Below are 15,533 nucleotides of genomic sequence, written 5' to 3'. Positions count from 1 at the left end.
TCACACATGGCTCAGGTGTGGCTCATGCCTGGCTGTGTTGATGCTCAGGCGTGGCTCCCATGTGTTTGTGGCATGTATGGCACGTTTTTCAGGCATGCCAGGCAAGCCGTGCCAGCGTGGCTGACACGTGCTTCAAGTGAGGCTGACCTGTGTTTCAAGTGTGACTGGCACGTGGTTCAGGCCTGGCTGGCACATGGTGCAGGCCTGGCTGGCACGTGACTTCCGCACGGCTGAGACGTGAGTCGGGCGTGGCACACATGTTATTCAGGTGTGGCTGACACATGACTCAGTTGAGGTGGCCATGTGACACAGGCGTGCCTGACCCGTCATGCAGGTGTGGTTCGTTCATGGTTCATGCATGGCCTTCGTGTGGTTCAGCAGTGGCTGGTGCATGGTTCACACATGGGTGGCCAGTGGTTCAGGCTTGCCTGACATGTGACTCAGGCATGTGTGAAACATGACGCTGGTGCTGCTGACACATGTTTCACACATGGCTGACACGTGACTCAGGCATTCTTCGCACAGTATCCGTGCACGGCAGACGTTTCCTTCACATATGGGTGACATGTCGTTCATGTTTGGCCCCCCCGTGCCTCAGACGTTGCTGACACATGGCTCCCACATACTCAGGCGTGTCTGGCACTTGTCTCCCACATGGCTCAGCCACGTTTCAAGTGTGGCTCCCATGTGCCTCATGTGTGGTTCTAGCATTGAACATGCGTGCTTCCCAGGTGGCTCACATGTGGTTCGAGTGTGTCACATGTGGTTCAGGCATGGTTCAGGGAGGCTCACATATGGTTCAGGTGTAGCTCAGGAGTGGCTCACACATGACTCCTGTGGAGGTCTCCTATGGTACAGGAGGGTTTCACCCGTGATTCAGGCGTGGCTCACAGGTGGTTCAGCCATGGCTGAGCCATGGCTCACACGTAGTTCAGGCGTTCCTCAGACCGGGGTCAGGTGTGGCTGACGCGTGATTCAGGAGTTTGTCACACATGGCTAAAACATGTCTCAGGTGAGGCTCACGCGTGGCTGGGGTGTTGCTCCGGCATAGCTCACACGTGGCTCTGGCGTTGTTGGCACGTGGCTCAGGCGTGGCTGACACGAGACTAAGGCGTTTCTGACATGTGATTGAGCCATGGCACGCATTTTGTTCAGGTGTGGCTGATGTGTGGTTCAGGCATGGGTGACTGGTGGTTCAGGCGTGGCTGACATGTGCCTGAGGCATGTGTGAAACATGCCGGGTGTTGGTGACATGTGACTCAGGCGTGGCTGACGTGTGGCGCAGGTGTGGCTGCAATGAGACTCTCGTGACATTCAAACGTGATTCAGGCTTCTTGTCTGGCATGTTCTCCAGCCCTGGCTCACCTGTGACTCAGGCATGGCTGACATGTGGTTCAGGAGTGGCTGAAACGGGAGTCATGTGTGGCTCAAAGGTCATTCCGGCGTGCCTGGCATGCGCTTCAGTTGCGGCTGACACATGACGCAGGCGTGTTGGACGCGTGACTCAGCTGCGGCTGACACGTGACTCAGGCGTGTCTTGCCTGTGGTGGAGGTGCTGCTGACTCGTGGCTCAGGCGTGGTTCACATGTGACTTAGTTGGGCCTCACTTGTGATTCAGGCTTGGCTCGCACATTGTTCAGGTGTGCCTGATGCGTGGTTCAGGCATGGCTGGCATGGGGCTCAGGTGTGGCTGGCACATGGGGCAGCAATGGGTGGCAGGCGGTTCAAGTGTTGGTGACACATGGCTCAGAAGTGGCTGACATGTGGCTCCTGCATGAGTCCAGTGTGCCTGACGTGTGGTTCAGGTGTGGCTGGCTTGTGGTTCAGATGCGGATGGCATGTGGCTCAAGCCAGGCTGTACCAAGGTCGAGAGATGCTGGATCGTTGCTCGCGTTCCGCTGGCACAAGGTAGGCACATGGCTCACACATGGTTCATGCGTGACGGGCACGTGATTCTGTTGGGCCTACCATGTGGTTCAGGCGTGGCAGGAACTTGCTTCCGGCGTGGCTGTCATTTGATACAGGCGTGACTGCCAAGTGCTTCTCGTTTGGCTGACATGTGTTTCAGGTGTGTGTGACACGTGTTTCAGGGCTGGGTGATTCGTGGTTTGGGCATCGGTAACATGTGATTCGGGTGTGGCTGAGACACGGCTGTGGGGCGGTTGCCACAGGGCTCAGGCGTGGCTGACATGTGCTACACTTGTGGCTGACATGTGGTTCAGACGTGGCTGACAAGTGGCTCAGGGGTGGCCACAGCGCGACATTTGCGTGGCTGAAATGTGACTCCGGATTGTCTGGCATGTGCTTCAGCCATGGCTCACATGTGACACAGGCGTGGTTGACACGTGGCTCAGGAATGACTGAAACGTGACTCATGCTTGGCTCAAAAGTCACTCCGATGTGCCTGGCGTGTGCTTCAGTTGTGGCTGACTCGTGACTCAGCTGTGGCTGACACTTGACTCAGGCGTGCCTCAACACCTGGTGCAGGAGTGGCTGATATGCATCTCATGCATGAGTGTAGTGTGGGTGACACGTGATTCAGGTGTGTGTGACACGTGTTCAAGTGGTGTGTGATGCTTCGTTCAGACCTCAGTGACACGTGATTGCTGTGTGGCTGACACTTGGTGATTCGCAGTTGACACATGGCTCAGTCGTGACTGAGACGTGGTTCAGACATAGGTGACAGGTGTTTCAGGAGTGGCTGGCACGTGAATCACGTGTGGCTGACACACTACTCAGGCATGGCTCCCCTGTGACTCAGGCATTCATTGCACATTATCCATGTGTGTCAGACATGTGGTCACGCGTGTGTGACATGCCCTACAGGTGTGGCTCCCATGTGACTCACATGTCGGTGAAACGTGTCTCCCAAATACTCAGTCATGGCTGTGAGGTGGCTCATGCATGGCTCAGCTGTGTTTCATGTGTGGCTCCCCTGTGGTTCATGTGTGGTTAAAGCATGGAACACGTGGGTTTCACATGTGGGTCAGATGTGGTTCAAGGGTGTCTCACATGGGGTTCATGCATGCTTCACGTGTGGCTCACACATGGGTCAGGTGGAATTCAGGCGTGGCTAACCCACGACTCGTGTGGGTCGCATATGGTAGAGGAGACTTTCACACGTGATTTAGGCATGGCTCACACGTGGTTGGGGCATAGCTCTGCCATGGCTTACACGTAATGCAGGCGTGCCAGAAGACTGGCTCACATGTGGCTGGCACATGATTCAGGCTTTGGTCACACATGGCTCAGGTGTGGCTCATGCCTGGCTGTGTTGATGCTCAGGCGTGGCTCCCATGTGTTTGTGGCATGTATGGCACGTTTTTCAGGCATGCCAGGCAAGCCGTGCCAGCGTGGCTGACACGTGCTTCAAGTGAGGCTGACCTGTGTTTCAAGTGTGACTGGCACGTGGTTCAGGCCTGGCTGGCACATGGTGCAGGCCTGGCTGGCACGTGACTTCCGCACGGCTGAGACGTGAGTCGGGCGTGGCACACATGTTATTCAGGTGTGGCTGACACATGACTCAGTTGAGGTGGCCATGTGACACAGGCGTGCCTGACCCGTCATGCAGGTGTGGTTCGTTCATGGTTCATGCATGGCCTTCGTGTGGTTCAGCAGTGGCTGGTGCATGGTTCACACATGGGTGGCCAGTGGTTCAGGCTTGCCTGACATGTGACTCAGGCATGTGTGAAACATGACGCTGGTGCTGCTGACACATGTTTCACACATGGCTGACACGTGACTCAGGCATTCTTCGCACAGTATCCGTGCACGGCAGACGTTTCCTTCACATATGGGTGACATGTCGTTCATGTTTGGCCCCCCCGTGCCTCAGACGTTGCTGACACATGGCTCCCACATACTCAGGCGTGTCTGGCACTTGTCTCCCACATGGCTCAGCCACGTTTCAAGTATGGCTCCCATGTGCCTCATGTGTGGTTCTAGCATTGAACATGCGTGCTTCCCAGGTGGCTCACATGTGGTTCGAGTGTGTCACATGTGGTTCAGGCATGGTTCAGGGAGGCTCACATATGGTTCAGGTGTAGCTCAGGAGTGGCTCACACATGACTCCTGTGGAGGTCTCCTATGGTACAGGAGGGTTTCACCCGTGATTCAGGCGTGGCTCACAGGTGGTTCAGCCATGGCTGAGCCATGGCTCACACGTAGTTCAGGCGTTCCTCAGACCGGGGTCAGGTGTGGCTGACGCGTGATTCAGGAGTTTGTCACACATGGCTAAAATATGTCTCAGGTGAGGCTCACGCGTGGCTGGGGTGTTGCTCCGGCATAGCTCACACGTGGCTCTGGCGTTGTTGGCACGTGGCTCAGGCGTGGCTGACACGAGACTAAGGCGTTTCTGACATGTGATTGAGCCATGGCACGCATTTTGTTCAGGTGTGGCTGATGTGTGGTTCAGGCATGGGTGACTGGTGGTTCAGGCGTGGCTGACATGTCCCTGAGGCATGTGTGAAACATGCCGGGTGTTGGTGACATGTGACTCAGGCGTGGCTGACGTGTGGCGCAGGTGTGGCTGCAATGAGACTCTCGTGACATTCAAACGTGATTCAGGCTTCTTGTCTGGCATGTTCTCCAGCCCTGGCTCACCTGTGACTCAGGCATGGCTGACATGTGGTTCAGGAGTGGCTGAAACGGGAGTCATGTGTGGCTCAAAGGTCATTCCGGCGTGCCTGGCATGCGCTTCAGTTGCGGCTGACACATGACGCAGGCGTGTTGGACGCGTGACTCAGCTGCGGCTGACACGTGACTCAGGCGTGTCTTGCCTGTGGTGGAGGTGCTGCTGACTCGTGGCTCAGGCGTGGTTCACATGTGACTTAGTTGGGCCTCACTTGTGATTCAGGCTTGGCTCGCACATTGTTCAGGTGTGCCTGATGCGTGGTTCAGGCATGGCTGGCATGGGGCTCAGGTGTGGCTGGCACATGGGGCAGCAATGGGTGGCAGGCGGTTCAAGTGTTGGTGACACATGGCTCAGAAGTGGCTGACATGTGGCTCCTGCATGAGTCCAGTGTGCCTGACGTGTGGTTCAGGTGTGGCTGGCTTGTGGTTCAGATGCGGATGGCATGTGGCTCAAGCCAGGCTGTACCAAGGTCGAGAGATGCTGGATCGTTGCTCGCGTTCCGCTGGCACAAGGTAGGCACATGGCTCACACATGGTTCATGCGTGACGGGCACGTGATTCTGTTGGGCCTACCATGTGGTTCAGGCGTGGCAGGAACTTGCTTCCGGCGTGGCTGTCGTTTGATACAGGCGTGACTGCCAAGTGCTTCTCGTTTGGCTGACATGTGTTTCAGGTGTGTGTGACACGTGTTTCAGGGCTGGGTGATTCGTGGTTTGGGCATCGGTGACATGTGATTCGGGTGTGGCTGAGACACGGCTGTGGGGCGGTTGCCACAGGGCTCAGGCGTGGCTGACATGTGCTACACTTGTGGCTGACATGTGGTTCAGACGTGGCTGACAAGTGGCTCAGGGGTGGCCACAGCGCGACATTTGCGTGGCTGAAATGTGACTCCGGATTGTCTGGCATGTGCTTCAGCCATGGCTCACATGTGACACAGGCGTGGTTGACACGTGGCTCAGGAATGACTGAAACGTGACTCATGCTTGGCTCAAAAGTCACTCCGATGTGCCTGGCGTGTGCTTCAGTTGTGGCTGACTCGTGGCTCAGCTGTGGCTGACACTTGACTCAGGCGTGCCTCAACACCTGGTGCAGGAGTGGCTGATATGCATCTCATGCATGAGTGTAGTGTGGGTGACACGTGATTCAGGTGTGTGTGACATGTGTTCAAGTGGTGTGTGATGCTTCGTTCAGACCTCAGTGACACGTGATTGCTGTGTGGCTGACACTTGGTGATTCGCAGTTGACACACGGCTCAGTCGTGACTGAGACGTGGTTCAGACATAGGTGACAGGTGTTTCAGGAGTGGCTGGCACGTGAATCACGTGTGGCTGACACACTACTCAGGCATGGCTCCCCTGTGACTCAGGCATTCATTGCACATTATCCATGTGTGTCAGACATGTGGTCACGCGTGTGTGACATGCCCTACAGGTGTGGCTCCCATGTGACTCACATGTCGGTGAAACGTGTCTCCCAAATACTCAGTCATGGCTGTGAGGTGGCTCATGCATGGCTCAGCTGTGTTTCATGTGTGGCTCCCCTGTGGTTCATGTGTGGTTAAAGCATGGAACACGTGGGTTTCACATGTGGGTCAGATGTGGTTCAAGGGTGTCTCACATGGGGTTCATGCATGCTTCACGTGTGGCTCACACATGGGTCAGGTGGAATTCAGGCGTGGCTAACCCACGACTCGTGTGGGTCGCATATGGTAGAGGAGACTTTCACACGTGATTTAGGCATGGCTCACACGTGGTTGGGGCATAGCTCTGCCATGGCTTACACGTAATGCAGGCGTGCCAGAAGACTGGCTCACATGTGGCTGGCACATGATTCAGGCTTTGGTCACACATGGCTCAGGTGTGGCTCATGCCTGGCTGTGTTGATGCTCAGGCGTGGCTCCCATGTGTTTGTGGCATGTATGGCACGTTTTTCAGGCATGCCAGGCAAGCCGTGCCAGCGTGGCTGACACGTGCTTCAAGTGAGGCTGACCTGTGTTTCAAGTGTGACTGGCACGTGGTTCAGGCCTGGCTGGCACATGGTGCAGGCCTGGCTGGCACGTGACTTCCGCACGGCTGAGACGTGAGTCGGGCGTGGCACACATGTTATTCAGGTGTGGCTGACACATGACTCAGTTGAGGTGGCCATGTGACACAGGCGTGCCTGACCCGTCATGCAGGTGTGGTTCGTTCATGGTTCATGCATGGCCTTCGTGTGGTTCAGCAGTGGCTGGTGCATGGTTCACACATGGGTGGCCAGTGGTTCAGGCTTGCCTGACATGTGACTCAGGCATGTGTGAAACATGACGCTGGTGCTGCTGACACATGTTTCACACATGGCTGACACGTGACTCAGGCATTCTTCGCACAGTATCCGTGCACGGCAGACGTTTCCTTCACATATGGGTGACATGTCGTTCATGTTTGGCCCCCCCGTGCCTCAGACGTTGCTGACACATGGCTCCCACATACTCAGGCGTGTCTGGCACTTGTCTCCCACATGGCTCAGCCACGTTTCAAGTGTGGCTCCCATGTGCCTCATGTGTGGTTCTAGCATTGAACATGCGTGCTTCCCAGGTGGCTCACATGTGGTTCGAGTGTGTCACATGTGGTTCAGGCATGGTTCAGGGAGGCTCACATATGGTTCAGGTGTAGCTCAGGAGTGGCTCACACATGACTCCTGTGGAGGTCTCCTATGGTACAGGAGGGTTTCACCCGTGATTCAGGCGTGGCTCACAGGTGGTTCAGCCATGGCTGAGCCATGGCTCACACGTAGTTCAGGCGTTCCTCAGACCGGGGTCAGGTGTGGCTGACGCGTGATTCAGGAGTTTGTCACACATGGCTAAAACATGTCTCAGGTGAGGCTCACGCGTGGCTGGGGTGTTGCTCCGGCATAGCTCACACGTGGCTCTGGCGTTGTTGGCACGTGGCTCAGGCGTGGCTGACACGAGACTAAGGCGTTTCTGACATGTGATTGAGCCATGGCATGCATTTTGTTCAGGTGTGGCTGATGTGTGGTTCAGGCATGGGTGACTGGTGGTTCAGGCGTGGCTGACATGTGCCTGAGGCATGTGTGAAACATGCCGGGTGTTGGTGACATGTGACTCAGGCGTGGCTGACGTGTGGCGCAGGTGTGGCTGCAATGAGACTCTCGTGACATTCAAACGTGATTCAGGCTTCTTGTCTGGCATGTTCTCCAGCCCTGGCTCACCTGTGACTCAGGCATGGCTGACATGTGGTTCAGGAGTGGCTGAAACGGGAGTCGTGTGGCTCAAAGGTCATTCCGGCGTGCCTGGCATGCGCTTCAGTTGCGGCTGACACATGATGCAGGCGTGTTGGACGCGTGACTCAGCTGCGGCTGACACGTGACTCAGGCGTGTCTTGCCTGTGGTGGAGGTGCTGCTGACTCGTGGCTCAGGCGTGGTTCACATGTGACTTAGTTGGGCCTCACTTGTGATTCAGGCTTGGCTCGCACATTGTTCAGGTGTGCCTGATGCGTGGTTCAGGCATGGCTGGCATGGGGCTCAGGTGTGGCTGGCACATGGGGCAGCAATGGGTGGCAGGCGGTTCAAGTGTTGGTGACACATGGCTCAGAAGTGGCTGACATGTGGCTCCTGCATGAGTCCAGTGTGCCTGACGTGTGGTTCAGGTGTGGCTGGCTTGTGGTTCAGATGCGGATGGCATGTGGCTCAAGCCAGGCTGTACCAAGGTCGAGAGATGCTGGATCGTTGCTCGCGTTCCGCTGGCACAAGGTAGGCACATGGCTCACACATGGTTCATGCGTGACGGGCACGTGATTCTGTTGGGCCTACCATGTGGTTCAGGCGTGGCAGGAACTTGCTTCCGGCGTGGCTGTCATTTGATACAGGTGTGACTGCCAAGTGCTTCTCGTTTGGCTGACATGTGTTTCAGGTGTGTGTGACACGTGTTTCAGGGCTGGGTGATTCGTGGTTTGGGCATCGGTGACATGTGATTCGGGTGTGGCTGAGACACGGCTGTGGGGCGGTTGCCACAGGGCTCAGGCGTGGCTGACATGTGCTACACTTGTGGCTGACATGTGGTTCAGACGTGGCTGACAAGTGGCTCAGGGGTGGCCACAGCGCGACATTTGCGTGGCTGAAATGTGACTCCGGATTGTCTGGCATGTGCTTCAGCCATGGCTCACATGTGACACAGGCGTGGTTGACACGTGGCTCAGGAATGACTGAAACGTGACTCATGCTTGGCTCAAAAGTCACTCCGATGTGCCTGGCGTGTGCTTCAGTTGTGGCTGACTCGTGACTCAGCTGTGGCTGACACTTGACTCAGGCGTGCCTCAACACCTGGTGCAGGAGTGGCTGATATGCATCTCATGCATGAGTGTAGTGTGGGTGACACGTGATTCAGGTGTGTGTGACACGTGTTCAAGTGGTGTGTGATGCTTCGTTCAGACCTCAGTGACACGTGATTGCTGTGTGGCTGACACTTGGTGATTCGCAGTTGACACATGGCTCAGTCGTGACTGAGACGTGGTTCAGACATAGGTGACAGGTGTTTCAGGAGTGGCTGGCACGTGAATCACGTGTGGCTGACACACTACTCAGGCATGGCTCCCCTGTGACTCAGGCATTCATTGCACATTATCCATGTGTGTCAGACATGTGGTCACGCGTGTGTGACATGCCCTACAGGTGTGGCTCCCATGTGACTCACATGTCGGTGAAACGTGTCTCCCAAATACTCAGTCATGGCTGTGAGGTGGCTCATGCATGGCTCAGCTGTGTTTCATGTGTGGCTCCCCTGTGGTTCATGTGTGGTTAAAGCATGGAACACGTGGGTTTCACATGTGGGTCAGATGTGGTTCAAGGGTGTCTCACATGGGGTTCATGCATGCTTCACGTGTGGCTCACACATGGGTCAGGTGGAATTCAGGCGTGGCTAACCCACGACTCGTGTGGGTCGCATATGGTAGAGGAGACTTTCACACGTGATTTAGGCATGGCTCACACGTGGTTGGGGCATAGCTCTGCCATGGCTTACAAGTAATGCAGGCGTGCCAGAAGACTGGCTCACATGTGGCTGGCACATGATTCAGGCTTTGGTCACACATGGCTCAGGTGTGGCTCATGCCTGGCTGTGTTGATGCTCAGGCGTGGCTCCCATGTGTTTGTGGCATGTATGGCACGTTTTTCAGGCATGCCAGGCAAGCCGTGCCAGCGTGGCTGACACGTGCTTCAAGTGAGGCTGACCTGTGTTTCAAGTGTGACTGGCACGTGGTTCAGGCCTGGCTGGCACATGGTGCAGGCCTGGCTGGCACGTGACTTCCGCACGGCTGAGACGTGAGTCGGGCGTGGCACACATGTTATTCAGGTGTGGCTGACACATGACTCAGTTGAGGTGGCCATGTGACACAGGCGTGCCTGACCCGTCATGCAGGTGTGGTTCGTTCATGGTTCATGCATGGCCTTCGTGTGGTTCAGCAGTGGCTGGTGCATGGTTCACACATGGGTGGCCAGTGGTTCAGGCTTGCCTGACATGTGACTCAGGCATGTGTGAAACATGACGCTGGTGCTGCTGACACATGTTTCACACATGGCTGACACGTGACTCAGGCATTCTTCGCACAGTATCCGTGCACGGCAGACGTTTCCTTCACATATGGGTGACATGTCGTTCATGTTTGGCCCCCCCGTGCCTCAGACGTTGCTGACACATGGCTCCCACATACTCAGGCGTGTCTGGCACTTGTCTCCCACATGGCTCAGCCACGTTTCAAGTGTGGCTCCCATGTGCCTCATGTGTGGTTCTAGCATTGAACATGCGTGCTTCCCAGGTGGCTCACATGTGGTTCGAGTGTGTCACATGTGGTTCAGGCATGGTTCAGGGAGGCTCACATATGGTTCAGGTGTAGCTCAGGAGTGGCTCACACATGACTCCTGTGGAGGTCTCCTATGGTACAGGAGGGTTTCACCCGTGATTCAGGCGTGGCTCACAGGTGGTTCAGCCATGGCTCAGCCATGGCTCACACGTAGTTCAGGCGTTCCTCAGACCGGGGTCAGGTGTGGCTGACGCGTGATTCAGGAGTTTGTCACACATGGCTAAAACATGTCTCAGGTGAGGCTCACGCGTGGCTGGGGTGTTGCTCCGGCATAGCTCACACGTGGCTCTGGCATTGTTGGCACGTGGCTCAGGCGTGGCTGACACGAGACTAAGGCGTTTCTGACATGTGATTGAGCCATGGCACGCATTTTGTTCAGGTGTGGCTGATGTGTGGTTCAGGCATGGGTGACTGGTGGTTCAGGCGTGGCTGACATGTGCCTGAGGCATGTGTGAAACATGCCGGGTGTTGGTGACATGTGACTCAGGCATGGCTGACGTGTGGCGCAGGTGTGGCTGCAATGAGACTCTCGTGACATTCAAACGTGATTCAGGCTTCTTGTCTGGCATGTTCTCCAGCCCTGGCTCACCTGTGACTCAGGCATGGCTGACATGTGGTTCAGGAGTGGCTGAAACGGGAGTCATGTGTGGCTCAAAGGTCATTCCGGCGTGCCTGGCATGCGCTTCAGTTGCGGCTGACACATGACGCAGGCGTGTCTTGCCTGTGGTGGAGGTGCTGCTGACTCGTGGCTCAGGCGTGGTTCACATGTGACTTAGTTGGGCCTCACTTGTGATTCAGGCTTGGCTCGCACATTGTTCAGGTGTGCCTGATGCGTGGTTCAGGCATGGCTGGCATGGGGCTCAGGTGTGGCTGGCACATGGGGCAGCAATGGGTGGCAGGCGGTTCAAGTGTTGGTGACACATGGCTCAGAAGTGGCTGACATGTGGCTCCTGCATGAGTCCAGTGTGCCTGACGTGTGGTTCAGGTGTGGCTGGCTTGTGGTTCAGATGCGGATGGCATGTGGCTCAAGCCAGGCTGTACCAAGGTCGAGAGATGCTGGATCGTTGCTCGCGTTCCGCTGGCACAAGGTAGGCACATGGCTCACACATGGTTCATGCGTGACGGGCACGTGATTCTGTTGGGCCTACCATGTGGTTCAGGCGTGGCAGGAACTTGCTTCCGGCGTGGCTGTCATTTGATACAGGCGTGACTGCCAAGTGCTTCTCGTTTGGCTGACATGTGTTTCAGGTGTGTGTGACACGTGTTTCAGGGCTGGGTGATTCGTGGTTTGGGCATCGGTGACATGTGATTCGGGTGTGGCTGAGACACGGCTGTGGGGCGGTTGCCACAGGGCTCAGGCGTGGCTGACATGTGCTACACTTGTGGCTGACATGTGGTTCAGACGTGGCTGACAAGTGGCTCAGGGGTGGCCACAGCGCGACATTTGCGTGGCTGAAATGTGACTCCGGATTGTCTGGCATGTGCTTCAGCCATGGCTCACATGTGACACAGGCGTGGTTGACACGTGGCTCAGGAATGACTGAAACGTGACTCATGCTTGGCTCAAAAGTCACTCCGATGTGCCTGGCGTGTGCTTCAGTTGTGGCTGACTCGTGACTCAGCTGTGGCTGACACTTGACTCAGGCGTGCCTCAACACCTGGTGCAGGAGTGGCTGATATGCATCTCATGCATGAGTGTAGTGTGGGTGACACGTGATTCAGGTGTGTGTGACACGTGTTCAAGTGGTGTGTGATGCTTCGTTCAGACCTCAGTGACACGTGATTGCTGTGTGGCTGACACTTGGTGATTCGCAGTTGACACATGGCTCAGTCGTGACTGAGACGTGGTTCAGACGTAGGTGACAGGTGTTTCAGGAGTGGCTGGCACGTGAATCACGTGTGGCTGACACACTACTCAGGCATGGCTCCCCTGTGACTCAGGCATTCATTGCACATTATCCATGTGTGTCAGACATGTGGTCACGCGTGTGTGACATGCCCTACAGGTGTGGCTCCCATGTGACTCACATGTCGGTGAAACGTGTCTCCCAAATACTCAGTCATGGCTGTGAGGTGGCTCATGCATGGCTGAGCTGTGTTTCATGTGTGGCTCCCCTGTGGTTCATGTGTGGTTAAAGCATGGAACACGTGGGTTTCACATGTGGGTCAGATGTGGTTCAAGGGTGTCTCACATGGGGTTCATGCATGCTTCACGTGTGGCTCACACATGGGTCAGGTGGAATTCAGGCGTGGCTAACCCACGACTCGTGTGGGTCGCATATGGTAGAGGAGACTTTCACACGTGATTTAGGCATGGCTCACACGTGGTTGGGGCATAGCTCTGCCATGGCTTACACGTAATGCAGGCGTGCCAGAAGACTGGCTCACATGTGGCTGGCACATGATTCAGGCTTTGGTCACACATGGCTCAGGTGTGGCTCATGCCTGGCTGTGTTGATGCTCAGGCGTGGCTCCCATGTGTTTGTGGCATGTATGGCACGTTTTTCAGGCATGCCAGGCAAGCCGTGCCAGCGTGGCTGACACGTGCTTCAAGTGAGGCTGACCTGTGTTTCAAGTGTGACTGGCACGTGGTTCAGGCCTGGCTGGCACATGGTGCAGGCCTGGCTGGCACGTGACTTCCGCACGGCTGAGACGTGAGTCGGGCGTGGCACACATGTTATTCAGGTGTGGCTGACACATGACTCAGTTGAGGTGGCCATGTGACACAGGCGTGCCTGACCCGTCATGCAGGTGTGGTTCGTTCATGGTTCATGCATGGCCTTCGTGTGGTTCAGCAGTGGCTGGTGCATGGTTCACACATGGGTGGCCAGTGGTTCAGGCTTGCCTGACATGTGACTCAGGCATGTGTGAAACATGACGCTGGTGCTGCTGACACATGTTTCACACATGGCTGACACGTGACTCAGGCATTCTTCGCACAGTATCCGTGCACGGCAGACGTTTCCTTCACATATGGGTGACATGTCGTTCATGTTTGGCCCCCCCGTGCCTCAGACGTTGCTGACACATGGCTCCCACATACTCAGGCGTGTCTGGCACTTGTCTCCCACATGGCTCAGCCACGTTTCAAGTGTGGCTCCCATGTGCCTCATGTGTGGTTCTAGCATTGAACATGCGTGCTTCCCAGGTGGCTCACATGTGGTTCGAGTGTGTCACATGTGGTTCAGGCATGGTTCAGGGAGGCTCACATATGGTTCAGGTGTAGCTCAGGAGTGGCTCACACATGACTCCTGTGGAGGTCTCCTATGGTACAGGAGGGTTTCACCCGTGATTCAGGCGTGGCTCACAGGTGGTTCAGCCATGGCTGAGCCATGGCTCACACGTAGTTCAGGCGTTCCTCAGACCGGGGTCAGGTGTGGCTGACGCGTGATTCAGGAGTTTGTCACACATGGCTAAAACATGTCTCAGGTGAGGCTCACGCGTGGCTGGGGTGTTGCTCCGGCATAGCTCACACGTGGCTCTGGCGTTGTTGGCACGTGGCTCAGGCGTGGCTGACACGAGACTAAGGCGTTTCTGACATGTGATTGAGCCATGGCACGCATTTTGTTCAGGTGTGGCTGATGTGTGGTTCAGGCATGGGTGACTGGTGGTTCAGGCGTGGCTGACATGTCCCTGAGGCATGTGTGAAACATGCCGGGTGTTGGTGACATGTGACTCAGGCGTGGCTGACGTGTGGCGCAGGTGTGGCTGCAATGAGACTCTCGTGACATTCAAACGTGATTCAGGCTTCTTGTCTGGCATGTTCTCCAGCCCTGGCTCACCTGTGACTCAGGCATGGCTGACATGTGGTTCAGGAGTGGCTGAACCGGGAGTCATGTGTGGCTCAAAGGTCATTCCGGCGTGCCTGGCATGCGCTTCAGTTGCGGCTGACACATGACGCAGGCGTGTTGGACGCGTGACTCAGCTGCGGCTGACACGTGACTCAGGCGTGTCTTGCCTGTGGTGGAGGTGCTGCTGACTCGTGGCTCAGGCGTGGTTCACATGTGACTTAGTTGGGCCTCACTTGTGATTCAGGCTTGGCTCGCACATTGTTCAGGTGTGCCTGATGCGTGGTTCAGGCATGGCTGGCATGGGGCTCAGGTGTGGCTGGCACATGGGGCAGCAATGGGTGGCAGGCGGTTCAAGTGTTGGTGACACATGGCTCAGAAGTGGCTGACATGTGGCTCCTGCATGAGTCCAGTGTGCCTGACGTGTGGTTCAGGTGTGGCTGGCTTGTGGTTCAGATGCGGATGGCATGTGGCTCAAGCCAGGCTGTACCAAGGTCGAGAGATGCTGGATCGTTGCTCGCGTTCCGCTGGCACAAGGTAGGCACATGGCTCACACATGGTTCATGCGTGACGGGCACGTGATTCTGTTGGGCCTACCATGTGGTTCAGGCGTGGCAGGAACTTGCTTCCGGCGTGGCTGTCGTTTGATACAGGCGTGACTGCCAAGTGCTTCTCGTTTGGCTGACATGTGTTTCAGGTGTGTGTGACACGTGTTTCAGGGCTGGGTGATTCATGGTTTGGGCATCGGTGACATGTGATTCGGGTGTGGCTGAGACACGGCTGTGGGGCGGTTGCCACAGGGCTCAGGCGTGGCTGACATGTGCTACACTTGTGGCTGACATGTGGTTCAGACGTGGCTGACAAGTGGCTCAGGGGTGGCCACAGCGCGACATTTGCGTGGCTGAAATGTGACTCCGGATTGTCTGGCATGTGCTTCAGCCATGGCTCACATGTGACACAGGCGTGGTTGACACGTGGCTCAGGAATGACTGAAACGTGACTCATGCTTGGCTCAAAAGTCACTCCGATGTGCCTGGCGTGTGCTTCAGTTGTGGCTGACTCGTGGCTCAGCTGTGGCTGACACTTGACTCAGGCGTGCCTCAACACCTGGTGCAGGAGTGGCTGATATGCATCTCATGCATGAGTGTAGTGTGGGTGACACGTGATTCAGGTGTGTGTGACACGTGTTCAAGTGGTGTGTGATGCTTCGTTCAGACCTCAGTGACACGTGATTGCTGTGTGGCTGACACTTGGTGATTC

Source organism: Equus caballus, chromosome X (assembly GCF_041296265.1).
Source record: "Equus caballus isolate H_3958 breed thoroughbred chromosome X, TB-T2T, whole genome shotgun sequence".
Lineage (NCBI taxonomy): Eukaryota > Metazoa > Chordata > Mammalia > Perissodactyla > Equidae > Equus > Equus caballus.
This window is presented reverse-complemented; position numbering follows the sequence as displayed.